Consider the following 18,232-nt stretch of genomic DNA (forward strand, 5'->3'; position numbering starts at 1 on the left):
AAATATCAATGTCAAGAAGAGGAAAATGTCAGTTGCTAGAAGCAAGACTCGCCTCCTAGTGAGTGGGTGAGTGGATACACGTGCAATGCTAGTTTAATCATTAAGTGGTTTCCTTCTGCTGCTTCTCTTTGCTTAGAGTAAGTTTGATAACTTTAATTGGAGTTTAATAAATTCCAACAATAAAAATGATAAATTTATTTGGAAACATTGGGGTTTACTTACATGCACACATATCAACTTGCCAACTATGAAGAAAACAACAAAATTAGTCAGGCTTAACTATGCTCAGTATTCAACACTGGGAAAAAATCTGAAGAGTCTCCCATAACAGGGAGCAATTTTTGATCAGCATCTCTACTGGTGTTCTCTAAGCATTAGCTTATTTCTTCTACACCCCAATTCTATGGTCCCAATTTTAGTTCTTTATTTTCAAATAGGCTCCATGCCCAACATGGAGTCCAACAGGGGGCTTCAACTCATGACCCTGAGATCAAGAGTCAGATGCTCGGGGCGCCTGGGTGGCTCAGTCCTTAAGCGTCTGCCTTCAGCTCAGGTCGTGATCCCAGAGTCCTGGGATCAAGCCCCATATCAGGCTCCCTTCTCCGCTGGGAGCCTGCTTCTCCCTCTCCCACTCCCCCTGCTGTGTTCCTTCTCTTGCTGGCTGTCTCTCTCTCTGTCAAATAAATAAATAAAATCTTAAAAAAAAAAAAAAGAGTCAGATGCTCACCCAACTCAGCCACGGAGGCACCCCTCTATGGTGCTAACTTTAAACAGATGAGGAAACTAAAGCACAGAGAATTTGAGTAACTTGCCTAAGGACACACAGACAATAAAAGGCAGAGCTGGGGTTTGAACCCAGTGTCATGGGTCCAGAATTGGACTCTATACCACCTTTCTCATGGCATTGTGGACTTACCATATGTGGAACTTAAGAAATAAAACAAATGAGCAAAGGAAAAAAAAGAGCGAGTGAGAGAAACCAAGAAACAGATTCTTAACTATTGGGAACTGATGGGGGAGCTGGATGGGGAATGGGTGAAACAGGTGATGGGGATTAAGGAGTACACTTATAATGAGCAGCTGGGTGTTGTAGGGAATTGTTGAATCACTATATTGTACACCTGAAACTAATATAACACTTAACATGAACGATATTGGAATTAAAATAAAATGAGATAAAATAAGAAAATACTTATATGCCCAAGCTATCTATGAACGATATCATACTGGAGGGAAAGCAAGTATACACTATTGCAACATTAAGATTGGAAACACCATGTAGATGGGGGGGGGGGGGAGAGTTCTCTTGAAGAGAGACCAAACAAGATAAAGGTTAATTATGGATACCTGAGAGTTGCCGAAGTCCTGATACTCTTTCAATCTTTTCCAGGCTCTTCCTGGATCTAGTTTCATTACTGCTTCTGGAGCCCTTAAAATGATAGATGTTTTCAGCCGTACGTAGTATAACTTCTAGATGGTGCCCATGATTTTGTGATGGCTACCATGGGGGCTCCTACTGTGGCCTGGTGGCATTGTAGAGATGCAGGAGCATACCCTCGGCTTGCGGTCTAGTCTTAGAACAGAGAACGACCTCACGAATCACACACAGGTGCTCAGTTTTCTCAAGTCCTTCCCCTCTGGCAGGTTGACCTCCTTTCTTTTTTCTCAGCTGTTTGGGAACTCGAGATCAGTTGGAGAAAGAGATGATGGCTGTGGCTGCCACAGCTGCACGGACAACAGCCCACCCTGAAGTCTGAGGTCTGCTCCAGTGTGCTGCCCAGCAGCTGTTCATCCCACTGTCCTTGGACGTGCCTGAACCCAGATATGCTGGCTTGGTTTTACCATTTCACGAGCAAAAGAGCAAAGGACAAGGGTGCCTGGGTGGCTCAGTCAGTTAAACGTCCGCCTTCGGGTCAGGTCATGATCCCAGGGTCCGGGGATGGAGCCCAGCATGCGGCTCTGCGCTCAGCGGGGAGCCTGCTTCTCCCTCTGCCCCTCCCCCTGCTCGTGCTTGCTCTCTCCCCCACCCCCCTCTCCCTCTCTCTCGTAAGTAAATTAAAAAAATTTTTTTTCTATAAAGGAGCGAAGGAGAAGAAATGTCAGTAGTATCAAATACTGTTGAGAGCATACAGAGGTTGAGGTCCTAGTAAAAAGGTTATCAGTTACATCACCGAACACAGTTTCCGCAGAAAGGTAAGCGGAAAGCAGACTTCAATGTGGAAGAGTAAAGAGCAGCTGAGGAAATATACAAAGAAAGGAAATGTCGGCATTTAAATAAGGTTGGCTGAGGAGAAAAAGGAAATGGGCTGGGGCCAGAGAAGGAAGTAGAGCCAAGGGATATTGTTTTTACTTGACGATTGGGTTCTATGAATGTGTTAGCAACGAAAGGGGAAAGCGTCAAAAGGGAGGCAAGTATAGTGGACTGGAGGAGAGGTGGATGGAGAAGGCTGCTGAAGGGAGATGAAAGGAGGAGAACTTCAAAGTGCCATGTGGTCAATCCTCTCTTCTTTTAAGGATAACAAACAAACCAACATAATAATAGGTTTCAAAGCTATTTTGTTAACTAGTCAGCTGGCTTTAATTTCTTTCCTAATAAATTTTCCTAAATTTCTCTTTGCATTATTTGTGTAATGAGTAGGTCACTTAATGATATGGTTTTGATTTGTTGAAAACCCCAAAACTCCTAACCACTTTTCTCGTATCTGTTATGTTCTTATGTAAAAGTTTTGCTTAACAGTATGTGGTAATTCAAAATCAGATAAGTTAGCTGAGGGGAAGAACAGGGATTAGTTTATGTTTGCGTATATATAACCAGCCCCAAAGATGTCAGCAGGGTATACACGTGAAATAAACTGACCTTATCTTTAATAAGCACTGTGGAATTAGAGGAACCATTGTTATTTCCAAGAATAGAGATGTGAAAAGGTCAAGTTAATTCTCAATTATTCACACAGTTGGAAACAGACTTGAGTCAAGAATCCAAAAGGGTAAATTAATCATGCATTTAATACACATTGTTTCTGGAAGTTTTAGTGGAATTACCATTTATATGTGGAGATTCTGATGCCTGAGAGCATTTAAAGATCTTTCCCCCCAAAACGAACCCACAGGTAAATACCTACCATTTAATTAGATTTTCTCTGATGCTGCTGCCAAAAGCCACACATACCCAAAGCGACATCTTCCTTATTATTAAAAGAAAGCAATTATCTTGCTAGTTTATACTGGTACATAGGGCAGGCAATGGCATTAGCTAAATAGCTAAAAAGGAAGTTGGTTTACTATGTAAAAAGAGTTTAAGTTTGTCAACGAAGAATGTGCCTAATTAAGTACAGGTAGTAACAACACTGCTCGGAATTTTTAAGCACTATTGAGAGTTAACCTTACATTAACACTGGATTCTTAAAAGCTCTCTGCAGATTTCTTTATGCCCCCACTAGATCCTAGGCCTTTATCTATTATCATACTATCGATAGAGGCACAATGTTCCCCAGGAGCATATTTTATGTCAGCTACAACGGGGAGTTACAAGCTGCTATTTGGAACACAGAAGAAAAACACCTGACCTGGACACGAAGAGTAATTACATGACATCTTCTAGACTAAGTGATCTATAAACCGGGGTGTGAAGGATAGGCTTGCATTTTAGAGGAGCTTTGGTAGAGGTTATGGTGACTGTAGAAATGGGCAGTAGAGATCATGGGACTGGTGTGGTAATTGGTAATCGAGAACATCTGGTATATTAGACGGAGCTTTCAAGCTAATGTGCCCTAGTTACATTGCCATAATGTGAAAGAGGTACAGATATATTTGAATCTTGATTTCCCTACCTTTGGTGGGGGAGGGGGCTGGGTGTGATCCTAGGCGGATTGCCCCTAGACACAATGTTAAAAAGAAAACCACAGGCCCAAAATGGCATTCTTGGGCCAAGTCACCAAACCAGAACTTAATGCCTAACCTAATTGCCTTCCAAGCTTCCCCAGAGATATGACTTAACCAGGCAGTCAGGAAGTTTCTGATCAGCACCAGTAAAGTAATCTGTCATAGGGGCCCTCTCTATTCCCCAAAGGAAGATGAGGTAATCCACCCAATAAGATCCCTTGCTCTTCCCCCTAAGGGAAGGTGACCTGGCTTTTTTGGCTAATAACTTTCTTGCCCCAACCTCCTTCCTACAAAAACCTTCCATTTTACAACTCCTTGGAGCTCCCCTCTAGATGAAATCCTGCCTGATTCATGAATTGCTTCATAAAGGCAATTAGAGCTTCATATTTACTCAGGTGAGTTTTCGTTAACACAAGCAAACTTGTTGATTTATCCTGGTGTGTCATGCACGTATTATGATTTTGTGTGTGTTGTGTAGTAAAGTTTCTTGGAAAGCACCGCCTTAAAGGGTTGGTGTGGCTACCACACTGAGTGGAAATTGGTGAGGGAGGAAAATGAGGATATAAAGGTGAGCATGGAAAGATCACGAAGGGCCTTTAAACCATTATAAAGATTTTGGGAAGCCACTGAATGGATTTAGACATAGAACAGACACGAAGAAATTCAAATCTTTGGAAAACCATTCTAGATGGGGTGACAGAGTAGATTGCAAGGAAGTCAACCAAGCAGCAAGGGAGACTAGTTAACATATTGTCGCAGCGCAGAATTATGGTTACAGCCTGGGAACAAAGCTAAGGGGATGGAGAAACTGTGGAACCTGGAAATTAAGTAAATAACCGGAGGAGGGCAAAAGGTAAGGACCAAGGATGACGTGCAGGCATTCGGTTTAATCAATTAGGTGGATAGTAATAGGAATAGCTGATGTTTATGAAACACTGTTTTAATAATCTTATCTATGTGCCTGCCACTGTCTCAAGAATTGTGTCAGCTCATTTCATTCTAACAACATTCCTATGAGATAGATACTATATAATAAACCCATTTACAGATGACAAAGCAGGAGCCCAAGGACAAATTGTTAGTGAGAGATTAGAACGTGGAATGGAGCCCAAGAAGATTGGCTCCAGCACCTGTTTCCTTTACTACTGGTGCTTTACTACTACTCAGGTGCATTATACCGTCTCAGGTGCTATTCCCTGAAATTGGGAACACAGAAAATGGAGTTGGTTTTAGTATGAAGTTGATGAGTTCAACCTCGGACTGAATTATGTCCCTATAATTTATCTGTAGAAGCTCTAACCTCCAACGTGACTGTCTCTGGAGACAGAGCTTTTGTGAAGATATTTAAATGAAATCATAAGGGTAGGGCCCTATCTGATAGGATTGTGGCCTTATAGGAAGAGGAAGAAGAAAACCTTTCTCTCCCCCCCAACCCCAGCCCACTGTCACATGAGGCCCACAAGTCAGCAAGAGGGCCTCACCAGAACCCAACCCACCTGGCACTCTGATCTCTAGCCTCCGTTACTGCTAGCCTCCACAACTATGAGAAAATAAGTTCTACAGCTTAAACCACCCAGTCTTCAGTATTTTGTTATGTCTGGAGAAATTCACCTGAGATCACACCTAACCCCCTCCAGGGGTAGGGGATCAAGATTTAAATATGTATGTAACTCACATCATAGCAATTGAACTAGGGCACATTAGCTTGTAAGCTCTAATATACCAGATGTTCTCAATTACAGATTACCACACTAGCGCCATGATCTCCACAGTCCCTTTCTACTGCCACCATAACAACTACAAAATAGTTTGCAATAGCTTTGCAAACTAAAGCAGACATACTCGTTGGAAGTCCGAAAGGAAATGCAAATATAAATCTGTTACTCAGAAGAGCCACTAGAGTGGAAATATACATTTGGGAGTCAACAGCCTATGGATAGAAATTTCAACCGTGGAACTTAATGAGATTGACTGGCAAGAGTGTCTGTAACAAAGAGAAGAGGGCTGAGAATGAATCAAGCCCATAGAGACATCAACATTTGAGAAATAGACAAAGGAAGACAAGCTAGCAAGAAAAATTAGAAGGGATTAGCAAGGAAAAATAAAGAATCAAAAGAAAGAAGAAGAGTGTGGCATCACAGGGGCCAAGGAAAGAAAGATTCTGGGAGAAAGGAATGAAAGTATGATGTTAAGTGCTACAGTTACAAGGACTAATAATGATTCATTGGATTTAACTCTAGGAAATCACTGTAATCATTAGTGTGAACAAGTCTACTGTAATAGACTTGTAAAGGCAGAAACCATATAGAAAAGTATGAAGAGTGAGGGGTTGTTGGGAAGTGGTGAACTGAGAGTGGATAACCCATTCGAAGAGGTGTCCTTCATGGGAAAGGAAGATGATGGTAGATGGAGGCCAATGTGGGGTCAAGGGACGTTTTTGTTGTTCTTAAGAGAAGAGAGATTTAAGGAAGCTTAATGCTGCTGGGAAGGAGAAAAAGGAGAAAGAATGTGGATTTGAGAATATAGGGGGGAGATGGGTTCATTAATAGGTCAAGTCTTTGAGAAAGTGGCTGAGATAGAAAGGCAGAGAGCCCAGGTGGAAATTAAGAGGAGGAACACCACTTCTTTTAAAAGAGAAGAAATAAGAGAATAGTGAGTTTGGAAGCAGGTGAATCTTTAGACTGAGAGACAGATGTGGAGAGGGCTTTTATCTGATAACTACGTTTTCCCTAATGACTAACTATTTTGGTGTTTTAAGAATAAGGGAGAAGCTGGGGAAGCCCTGGGTCGAAGTTTACTTTGTTGGTGTAGTGCTGGAAACACTGGATTCTTCTATGTTTGCTTTTTTATGAGGCAGTGGTGGCAACAGATTGGAATCTAGATGATTGGTGAGAGGAGAGGTTAGAATGTGAACCATGGAATCATGGCTGGAGGGGAATGCTGTGAGTTACTGAAAAAACTGATAGGTGAAGATAAAGGAAAAGGACCCGGAATTACAAGTTGTCAGGACTTCCTCGAACAGATGGTGAGGGTGTTAACTACATGGCCAGGGAGTAGGATGACTAAGCTGAAGACTTTAAGGATAGCAGCTCCACGTGGCGACAAGCTCCAGAGTATGGTCACTGGGAATGGGAATGAAATGGTTTCACAAACAAAAGAAAGAAGTGAACAAGCTGGGCACCTGGGTGGCTCAGCCAGCTAAGCATCTGTCTTCAGCTCAGATCACGATTCCATGGTCCTGGGATCGAGTCCCACGTCGGGCTCCCTGCTCAGTAGGGAGTCTGCTTCTTCCTCTGCCTCTGCCCCACTCATTCTCTCAATCTCTCTTTCTCTTACTCTCTCTCTCAAATAAATAAATAAAATCTTCAAAAGCGAACAAGCTTATGAATAGCTAAAGGTCTTTTAAGTAGTCAAAATGAAATCTGAAGTTCTCAGATCTACTTCATTCTGGGTTTTTTTTTTTTTTTTTTTTTTTGTGAAAGCAGAGTTTATTGAAGCTATAGAAAGAGCAGATACAGATACAGATGGAGTAGCGTGTGTTCGGGAGACTCAGAAAGGGAACAAGGAGCACGAACCTCCAACCTCAGTCTGTTCTAGTTCAACACGAGAATCAACAGAGAAATCGGTGATTGTCCTCTGACACAGTTTGCCTCAAAAGGAAACTTCAAAACCAAGACACGTGTCCCTATACCTCTCAAAAACCTCTGGTGCTACAGTTTCCATAGTTTCCACGTCCTTAGCACTTTGAACTCCTGCCTAGCACAGCCTTCCTCTAGCAGCGAGGTACGAGCGTCCGGAGTCAAGGGTGCCTTGCAGAAGAAAGCTCAGTGAACTTTCTGCAGCTGTTTTTGCCCCATCTCAGCTGGGAGCACCAATGCCTTGGCATCTTTTCCTATTAGTAAAACAAAACTTCACCTCCCGACGATGTTGTAACCCATAGCTCCAAGACAGCAATGTTGCCCGAGCTCCTTTTTACTAGGTGTGGAGTGTTCATTAGCATTAATGGGATGATTCTAATCAAATAGAAAAGTCAGAATCAAAGGAAAGTCTATGGAGGAGAAACTGATTTCATGAAATTTTGGTAAATCATAATTGTGAACACAGCCTAAGGAGCCATTCTGCCACTACTTTTGAAAGATGGAAAAGATAACTTCTACTTGTCTCTTCTGATTCCAAAGCTACCGGGCTGTACCCACTTTGCCCTGTACTCCTTCTAGGATTGATATCACTCCTGCCTTGGAATGCTGAATATCCCATTTCAGTTTTGAAGATATTGTTTTTCAAGCCCCTGGATGGCTCATTAGGTTAAGTGGCCGACTCTTTCTCTCTTTTTTTAAAATAAAGATTATATTTATTTATTTGACAGAGAGAGAGAGCACAAGCAGGGGGAGTGGCAGAGGGAGAGGCTGGGGCTCAATGTGGGGCTCTATCCAAGCACCCTAGGATCATGACCTGAGCAGAAGGCAGATGCTTAACTGACTGAGCCACCCAGACACCACAAGCATCCAACTCTTGATTTCAGCTCAGGTCATGATCTCAAGGTCGTGGGATCGAGCCCCATGTCAGGCTCCATGCTTGGGGGAGTCTGCTTAAGATTCTTTCCCTCTCTCTGCCCCTTAGCACCCCCCTCTTTGTCTCTCTCTTAAATAAATAAATCTTAAAAAAAAAGAAAGAAAGAAAAGAAAGATAATGTCTCTAGAACTTCTACAAGGATCATCATCATATTTGAAGTTTAGGTTTTGTGGGCTGCTTATCTCACGAGCAAGTCACCTATCATTCTCAGTTCTTATACAGTGACCATCTTTTCCCAACATTATTCAAGATCCACTTAAATCCTATGTCCTTCATGAAGTCTTCTGGCCATCCTAAGCTGCAGAGAATTCTGTCTCCCATTACATGAGACACAGTTCACATGTATTCGTTGGATGCCTAAGATGCACGCACTGTGCTGGGCTCTGGTGATACACTGTTCAGTAAGATGACCTATGGAAGCATAAGGCCAATGCAGAGTATGAAGTCTAAGTACTTAGTAAGTCAATTTTTTTGCACAAGTTTCAAGGTGGAATAAAAGAAATTGAACATTTATTTATTAAACGTCCCCTTCTGTAGGTCAGGACTTTAATCTTCAGAATATTCCTTAAGGCTTTACATATGACAAAACTGGCCAGAAGGGGTTACAGGTAAGTAAGGCCTATAAAAGTCATGTGATAAAACAGAAATCAGGTAGCATGTGTTCCATACCAAAGCCAAGCTTTTACCACTTTACTGAGGCTCTCTCTACGAAGTAGAAAAGACAAGGCCAATTACATTCACAAACATTGAGTGCTTATTATAAGCCAGGCACTGTGTTAAATACTTTACTTAGGTAATTATTTAACTCTTAGACCACTGATACTGCCATGGACACTATTGTTATGCCTGTTTTAAAGATAATGAAAATGACTGATGAAGAGATTACATAGCTTGTTCAGTACCCTCCAGCATGTAAATGTCACAACCAGTGTCTTATCCCATTTTCTTCTGACTGCAGAACTCAAGATCTTATCCATTTTATTTTATTAACACCTAAAGGTGAGGAGACTAGATTGCACTTCCAGCTCCATCATTGTGACTCGATTGAACATGTGTCATTTTCTTCATAGTCTCAATTTCTCAGTTCTTCAGATGAGAAAAATGATGTCTACTCTGATTTTTTTGTGGGGCAGTGTGGGATTCAAATGAGAATGATTTATCAGGTGCTTTATTAATAGGAGATAACAAAGAAAAGTCATATTTTAGACCAGGACACTGGCTAGGGACCTTCTGAAAAGCTGTCTATTGCCAAATCTATTACTCAGGGAGTCACTTCTAAGTTTAGAGTTCATTTTTAATGAACAAATTTAGTAAAAATACTTTATTTTTTTAGTATAAATACTTTAGTAAAAAAACTTAATTTTAGTAAAAAAAAACTTTTTTTTTTAAAGATTTTATTTATTTATTTTCAGAGAGAGAGAGAGAGAGAGAGCACAAGCAGGGGGAAAGTCAGGCAGAGGGAGAAGCAGGCTCCCTGCCAAGCAAAGAGCTGATGTGGGACTCGATCCCAGGACCCTGGAATCATGACCCAAGCTGAAGGCAGATGCTTAATCGACTGAGCCACCCAGGCGCCCCAAAACAACTTTATTTTTAATGTGGATTGTTTTTAGTAGATAGTATGGAAAAATGTCCAACCAAGAAAGTTAATGTTTAATGTTATTATCCTGAGATTTAGCCTTACATGTGGCTTTCTACTGATTTTGAGAGATTTGAAAAATTAGAACAGCAATGCATACCACACTGTGATGTGTCAAGTTACAGTGAGGGTGTCAGATTCATTAAAAGTAATCTGTTGGAAAGTCCAGAAGACAGTGGCGGTGCAGGAAGCAGCCAGAGAGGTAGCTCTGGTCAGGTGCCAAGACAGAAGCGGGCCTGTGGGGTTCTTCCCTACTGGGGGTGGGAGGGATGAGAGGGCATGGCCTCCCAGGGTACGTATCCCGTCCCCTTTTGAGGAATCCAGTGCACTGGGGGCCCTTGCCCAGAGAGACTTTTCATCCTAAGCCCAGGCAGGGCCAGGCAGCCAGGGAGGCCCGACAGTGCTGACCGCCAGCCCTTGCTGCTCATGCTGTCCTCTGCACACTCGTGCCCGAGACCTACTGAGCCTGGAAGACAGTAGTCCAGAGGGGCGCAGATTGTGCCCAGGGGTCCTGGTTCTTAACTCTGAGATTCCAGTTTCCAAGACCATTCTTAAGTCTCTCTTGCAGTGCCTGAGGTGTAGGCAATGATTAACTGGGGGTTTTCAGGTAATCATCATGGTTAAGGGCACGGGCGGTGGAGGCTGATGGACGGAAGTCAAGGAACAGTGAGACTAAAGTGCCTGCAGGAGGTCACCCTGGTTAGGTTGGAGGTCTATCCCATGTAGAAGTTTCCAGACATTTCTGACGCAGGGTGGTCAAAACTGGAATGGGTATGCTTTGAGCCTGAGCTAGTCTTCTGGGGGAATTAATCCAGTGCTGATGACTTCTGAGCCCCTGGCTCCTCAGCTAAGCGGAAGGGGCCAAGTGCACGGGGAAGTTCAGACAGTCCTGCTTCATAAAGCTGATTCTCTGCAAGACTTTGGGCATGTTCTTTCTCTCCTTGGGGTTTCATTTCTCCAGTGGTCACTGGATGGCTTGGCCAAGAGGAACAGCCCTGGGGTGGGTCACAACGATGGCCCCAGCCTTGTCCCTGCCTTCAGTGGAGTGGAAAAGGAGATTGATGTGTAAACAGAGTTATAATCCTAGATGATTGGGGTGGTGGCAAAGTCTGTGCCAATGACTGAGGGAGCCAAGAGGAGGGGCAGATAGTGTCACCTGGGGAGGACACTTGGATGAGATTGGTGTGATAGAACCGACATGCCCAGTCTGAATCTTTTCACCACCCCAACCTGGGCCTGGCCTGGCCCTGTCTTCGGAGGTCTCACAGTCTTGCTGAAAGAGGTGTTTCCCCCTCCTAGTTTCTGTTGACTATTGAGTGTGCATAGTGTTGGGGCAGGGTGTGGTGGGTGTCAGAGAGACTCGGGGTCAGGCTGACCTGATGGCCCTGAGCTTTTAGACACACTCATCTTTGCTTAAAACCTTTCAAGCTCATCCTTTGCCTCCAGGATAAAGTACAGATTCTTTAGCAAATCAAGGCCTTGACTGATTGGACTCTTCAGACTAGACTAAAATTTCTCTCAATTTTGGTACTATTGGCATTTGGAGTTGGATAATTCTCCATTGTGGGGGCTGGCTTCTGTACCATGGGATGTGTGGTAGCTTCCCTGGCCTCTACACCTAAGATATCAATAGTGTACATACCTCTCCCCAGTGGTGACAACCGAAAATGTTCCCAGACATTGCCAAATGTATGTCCCCTGGGGGCACAAATCATCCCTGCTTGAGAACCACTAACTAGAGGAGAATCAGCTACTCTGAACCTCTTTTATTTCCAGGAACGTACCTTCCTATCTCTTTCCTCATACAGCCTTTTCTCCGTTCTTAACTTGGTTGATCCTTAGTAGTGCTGTAGATCTCAGAGTTCTCTTCCCCAGAAACTCCTCTGATCCTCTTAGACTGGGCCAGGTACCCTCTTTGGGCTCCCATAGCCCTTGGGCTCCCCTGTTCCAGCTCTGCACACTTGGGATTGTCACTGTGTGGGGACCAGTTTGTCTTCCCCACTAGGCTGGGAGCACCAGAAGGGCAGAGCCTTCCTCACACTGTGTCCCCAGCACCACCCAGCTCAGGGCCAAGTGTAAAACAAGAGCTCAGTGTTTGTGGAATGAAGGGATCTTGAAACAGAGATTAGGCTGTGGAATTCCCTGATGCAGATGGTAGATGCCAGCAGTGGGTAAGGTTCTGCTGTGACATCTTGATTCTTCTAGCCCCTGCCCAGCTGTCAGGGTCTCAGTGGTTTCTCAGCCCTCACTGACGTCTTAAGCGATGTTTCTGGGAATTGTACATGAGATTGGATGTGCAGGTCCAAAAGCAAGAACAGCATGTTAGTCACTGCTACCACCACCCTACCCCTACCCCTACCCCTGCTGCTGATGAACTATGAACAAGATGAATAAGAAAATAGCGGTCAGATGGCAATAAGTGCCACAGAAAGAAATAAAGTTGAGGAAGAGGATAGGAAGTGAAGGTCAATGGGTAGGGGGGTTGCAAGGTAGAAAGGGTGGTCTAGGAAGGCTTCTCTGAGAAAGTGACACCTGAACTAGGACCTGAAGGATGTGTAAGAGAGTCACACTGATACATGGGGGAAGAGTGTTTGAGGTTAAGGGAACAGTCAGTGCAAAGGCCCTGAAGCAGGAGGGGGTCCATGTGGTTGGAGTAAGTGAAGTGAGGGAAAAGAAGAGCAGAGAGGCAGGGAGAGGCCAGCTCATGCCAGGCCTTGGGGGGCCACAGTGAAGACTCTGCCTTTACTCCAAGGGAAGTGGGAGTCACTAGGGAATTAGCTCTTATTGAAGTATAACTTAGATACCATGGTCAGTACAGAGTTCAGTGGCTTTCAGCTCATTTATGCAGGTGTGCAGTGCAACCATCACAACCCTGTCTGAGAACACTTCCTTTCCTTCAGAAATTTCTTCTCTTTTGCAGTACCTCTCCACTCACACCCCAGCCCCAGGTGACCACTAAAGTGCCTCCTATCTCCATAGTTTTGCCTTTTCTAAGGATTTCTTTTTTTAAAAAATATCAATATGACATTTTATTTAATCTGTTTTAAGCTGAGAAAACAACTCTAAGTGCATAATAGAACTTTACATTTTTACTCTCGCCACCCATGTTTTGTGTTGGTGTCACAATTTATATATTTTTACCTTCTGTACCCATTAGTAAATTATTTTAGCTATAGTTATTTTTAATACTTTTAACTTCCTTACTGGAGTTATGTGATTTACCCAGCACCAGCCCAACATTTGAGTATTGTGAATTTCACTATGTATTTTCATTTACTGGTGAGTAACAGGAAAACGTGTGAAAGTGTAAATCTAATAAGGCATCCTTTCATTTCAGCTTGAAGAAGTCCCTTCACCATTTCTTAACAGGCCAGTCTTGATGAACTCCTTCAGCCTTTGCTTGTCCAGGAAACTCTCTCCCGTCATTCTGAAGGACAACCATGCCACGTAGAGTATCCTTGGTTGGGAGTTTTCTTCTTTCATCACTTTTTGGAGACTAAGGGTTTGTGACTTTGTGATCTCAACTCCTGACAGAATCGTGGTCGTCACTTCACCTGGGTGTGCAGCTAATGTCTTTTTTTCTCTCCACGTGTCAGGGCTGTTTCCTTTTCCAAAGAATGTGACCAAATTCAGCCTAGAGACTGCAAAACCTGGGTACTTCACATCCTTTCTCTTCGCATCCCAAGACTTCTTTTGCTCCAAAAAGAGAAGCAGGTCTGGCTTTGACACGAGACCCAAGAAGAAGAGGTTTCTGTAGCTCTCACATCACATCCCCGTACAATCCCCACTGAAGGTGGTGCAGGCATCCCCACTCCTCCTGAGAGAATTCTGGGGCCACATCCCTGAATGTCAGCAGTCCCTGAGAACTGGCCATTTTTTCTTCTTTCACCTCATCCTCTAGACTTCTTTCTCAGAAGAAATCCTCTAAAGATTTCTTATAAATGGAGCTTGCTGACAACAACTAATCTACATCCTAGTACTCTCCAGGGGTGAATCTAAAAAATAAATAAGGGCATAATTCAAAATGGCAGCAGTACGACCTTATAAGTTTGGTTTGTAAACTGAGGCATGAAGAGGCCAAATGAGTCACTAAATCATAAAATAAGTCACTCACAGTAAGGAAAGAAAAACAGGGGATATGATTCTGAGACTTCAAACTCCTATTCTGCATTGCTTCCTCCTGTTTAAACTTTTCACCCTACTACAGCTCTCTCCAATGAAAACAGCCTTAGGTAGGAAATCCCAGTGTTTGTAGACTCACTTTGGAAAAGAACGCCTTGTATGTTTGTGTTTGATAACATTGTTGTAGTTACTAAAATATCAACTCATGTTTCTGGAATTTTGTAGGATTTCCACTTTGGAGGCAAGGTTATTTGTGTGCACAAGGTTCTCACTTCAATATTTTCCTTAATGTTGGGTTGCTATGGAATCATATAAATAACTAAATTTCCTTGATATACAAGCTAGTCTAAATTGGTTTTAAATATGATTGAATGTGAATGTATAATATTGTGCCACAATTTTTCCACCTGTGACCTACCTTACGAAAGAGGAATACAAACATATGATTGACTACACAAGCCCTCGGCAGAGAGAACAGAATAAAAATAGCGAAGGGTTAAAATTGGTCATTTTAGCAAAATTATCTGATTAAAGGTTATCAATCTGCACTGCAGTTATTTCCTTTGACAATATTTCTGTTGCCCCACTAGACCACGAGTCTGGAGCAGTAGGAAATTCAGTGACTACTGGTGGCAGACGGGTTGAATAAATAGGCTTTGTTTCTAGATCTAACAGACAGATATTCTAAATTTGAATCTATAACATGGAAGTAATAAAATAGAGCAGAATTTTCAATAATTTACTTAACTGATATCTCAGCCTTCACCCTTCCACTTATATTTCTTGGCATATCAAATAATTTTACAGGATATTGTGAGACATATGTCAAACCCTGGTATACAGGGTCTATTTTCAAGCAGTTCCTAGAATGTGCAAGATATACGTCACATCTCATAGCAAGAGGGAGACAACACTGATCAAATATTCAAATCCAAACAGAATAAGATACCGTAAGAGTTCTGTAAAAACAGCATAAGAGTATTAGTCATAGTTTAAAAGAACATTAATGGACCATATTGTCCATTAAATTTCTGAATATTGGAGTAATGAAATTTGTTTATGAAGAATTATCTGCTACCAATTTTGATACGTGGTCCAGCAAGAACAACCCCAAGAAAGCATCAGGATGGGAGAGAGATTTCTTTTGTTAGGGTTATAGGAAATTTTGTATATGAGTAAGATGAGATGATCAAAACCAAAGCAAGTATAGATTTATGTACATGTCGTACGCTTTATTCAAAGTTGTCCTAGTGTTTTGTGGTCCTGATAGAATTAATTATTTCACCTTAAGATACTGAAGACCAGATCACTGATTGATTCCTAATACCTTTGCAGCAGGTGATTTTCGACATAATGTCAGATCTAGGGAGCCCACAACATAAAAATTAAACTATCTGTGGATTGTTCCTTACTCAAAATGAAGAGTAATGTCTCGTATTTAGTAGGCAAACATTTAAGCATCCTATCATTAACAATTACAAATCATACCAACTACAAATGCATAATACAGGGTTTTTAATTTTCTTTTTTCCACCTGAACCTTCCACAGAGAGTACACCACAAAAACCATCAAGACTCATACGAGATATATAATTAGAGGGTAAATCTGTCTGTTCACGTTGAAGATAATAACTTTCTACTATCCCAGAGCTCCCCCTTTCCAATAGCAGTATCTATTGCCCACAAGAGGAGAGTATTAGAGGAGATCGAGGGTCTGGGCATCAGATAAACCCACACTCAAATCCAACTCTGCAACTTGCCAGCTGAGTTTCCAATAGTCTGTTGTACAAGTCATTTCATCAGTATGACTCAGTTTCTTCATCAGTGAAATGGAAAACAGAGTTGTTGGAAAAATAAATCACCTTGTTCAAAGAGCGTGGAAGAGCAACTGGCTTACTGTAGGACTCAGTATATCATGGTTCAAATATCTATGAAAATTAATAATCAGAATTCTAGTGGGACTAAAGTTACAGCAAAATGGACCTGAAGAATATTGCCCCCAGATTATGATAAAGTGCAGAGAACCATCCCTTTTTAACTATAGAAAACATTTTCTTCTAAGTGATTGGAACACTCATATTCACAAGAAATAGTTGGCCTCTCACTGCCTTTTTTTAGTACTATATAAACCCTGACACATTTTTACTCTTTAATCTCCTTTTGAAAGCAATCATCAACCCACGAGATGCACTACGATACACTTAAGTTACGTTGTCTTTTGTATAATCTTTATCACATTCTTTATCTTTCTGATGATACCTGATTTCACTTTGATTGAATTTAGAAAACCAGGCTCAAATGTATATTTGAAACCATCCCTGCAGGAAGCAAAGCTCTTTCATCATCCTTTTCATTCTCACTGACTTTAATCTCAGAGGATAACATTTTTCGAACTTTGCTTTAGCTTCTGCGTGATCCTACATAGCTACATTTTAGGTGGAACACCACTAAATAACAAATGTCTAATTTAGGGCCAGACCAAGAGATTATTTTATAGAGAATGGCTAAACTTTTTTATCTACAGTTAGACTTATTTTTAAGACACCTTTGCAGTCACATGTTGCCATATGACTCAGTTTCTGGTAGTGAAATGTGGGCAGAGATGTCCTATGTCATTCTTCCCCCATTATTGAGCAGAATGCCAATGCCCAGAGAGACCTTGATGCTACACACTGAAGAAAGAGGACACAACAGATTTGGGATGCGAGTGATTGTGTTGAGCAGAACCCCTACCCTCACTGCAGATCAGCCTCTGCAAGAGCAAGAGACAAACTCATGAAGTCTATGAGATGTCAGGGCTTATCTCCTATAGCCTCTAGCATCCTTAAGTAATATAGAAATTGTTACATTTCATAGTTACAGCTTTGACATTTATGTCTAGAATTTATTCAATTTAATTTTTGTGTAAGGGGTAAGCTAAAGGTTGATTGTTGTTTTTTCCATACAGACATCCAGAACCATCTGTTAGAAAAAGTTTTCCTTTCCTATGGGATCATATATGTGTAGGTGTACTTCTGGAACTGATAAACAAATTCAGTAAAGTCACAGGATTCAAAATCAAATCTGTTGTATTTCTATACATTAATGAAGTAGCAGAAAGAGAAATTAAGAAAGCAATCCTATTTATAATTGTACCAAAAATAATAAAGTACCCAAGAATAAATTTTTTCATCAGGAAGGGAAAAAGGGGTATTTTAAAAAAATAGGTCTTTAATGTCCTTTCCACAAATATCAGAAAAACAAAGGCTAGAAGGTTTTTGTTTGCATCTTGTCTGTATATGTGTGTCCATTTAAATTGTAAAATGTGAGATATTTTGTCTATATCTCTGGATGGTATTGCTAAAATTAAGTTGTTAAAGAGCGTTACTTAGTATGAAGGCAAGTGCTTATAAGGATCAGGTGTTCTAACACTCAGAAAGCTACACAGGGGCGCCTGGGTGGCACAGCGGTTAAGCGTCTGCCTTCGGCTCTGGGCGTGATCCTGGTGTTACAGGATCGAGCCCCACATCGGGCTCTTCCACTGTGAGCCTGCTTCTTCCTCTCCCACTCCCCCTGCTTGTGTACCCTCTCTCGCTGGCTGTCTCTATCTCTGTCGAATAAATAAATAAAATCTTTAAAAAAAAAAAAAAAAGAAAGCTACACAGAGGAGTTAAGATGGCGGAGTAGTAAGAGGACCTTATGATTGCCTCGTTCCTCAAACACAGCTAGATAATTATCAAATCATTTTAAACACACAGGAAATTGACCCGAGGACTGCGAGAACAAACTGTACAACTAGAGGAAGGAAGGACACCACACTGTGGAAGGTAGGAGGTGTGGAGACATGATTTGGGGGAGAAAAGAATCACAGGTGTTGCAGAGGGCAGAGAGCCCTGACCACGGAGAGAGGAGAGAGATAAAGGATAAAGCAGCAGCAGGGGATTGCCCATGAAAAAGACTTCCCCAAAATCATTCACTGGGAAAATGAAAGGGCTGATTATCGCAAGTTTTTTAAAACTCAGAAAGCTAGAAACTAACCCA

This window comes from Ursus arctos, unplaced genomic scaffold, assembly GCF_023065955.2.
Source record: "Ursus arctos isolate Adak ecotype North America unplaced genomic scaffold, UrsArc2.0 scaffold_2, whole genome shotgun sequence".
In the NCBI taxonomy this organism is placed as follows: domain Eukaryota; kingdom Metazoa; phylum Chordata; class Mammalia; order Carnivora; family Ursidae; genus Ursus; species Ursus arctos.